This window comes from Egretta garzetta, unplaced genomic scaffold (assembly GCF_000687185.1).
Source record: "Egretta garzetta isolate BGI_Z169 unplaced genomic scaffold, ASM68718v1 scaffold248, whole genome shotgun sequence".
NCBI classification, from domain to species: Eukaryota; Metazoa; Chordata; class Aves; order Pelecaniformes; family Ardeidae; genus Egretta; species Egretta garzetta.
Genome location: NW_009260596.1, coordinates 2,430 through 3,035, shown reverse-complemented (window position 1 = coordinate 3,035; position 606 = coordinate 2,430).

Below are 606 nucleotides of genomic sequence, written 5' to 3'. Positions count from 1 at the left end.
GGGGAGAGCTGCCGCGGCTGCCGAGAAACCTGCCGCTGGGCTTCGGAATTTCAGGAGCTGTCCAGTTGAAATGTAGCTTTTTGAAACTGAAGCGAAAGTACAGCCGTGTGCTATAACCGCATAAAGCTTTCCCGCCACGATTTCTGCTGGTGTCATTCACTGACAGTTGTCGCTGAAATACAGCAGTGTGCGTCGGTGGGGTTTTTTTGTTTGTTTTTTGGGGTTTTGTTTTTGTTTTTTATTTTTAAGTCTTTCACAGGCAGCATAAGAAACTGCCTGTAAAGTGGGGACGAGTTTTGGGTTTAAGTGGCACTAGGTTTGAAAATAGAGCTGGAGAAGAAGCCTGTAAACTTGCTTGTTCTTGGCCCCTTTAAAACTTTCGGTGGCAGTATTTCCAGCTCATTCAGAGGGGATCAAAGTATGAGAGCTGGAAGTTGCGTCATGACAATGTCTTCGAAGTGAAGAGTGTTTAAATAGAGAATATGATGATAGTATGAATGCATCTCATGAGAGAAATACAGTGGAGTAGTCTGCACAGAAAACTCTGTTTTCAGTGATGAAGTTTGTTATGCTGTTCTTCCTCACACCCCCCCCAGCCCTCCCCCC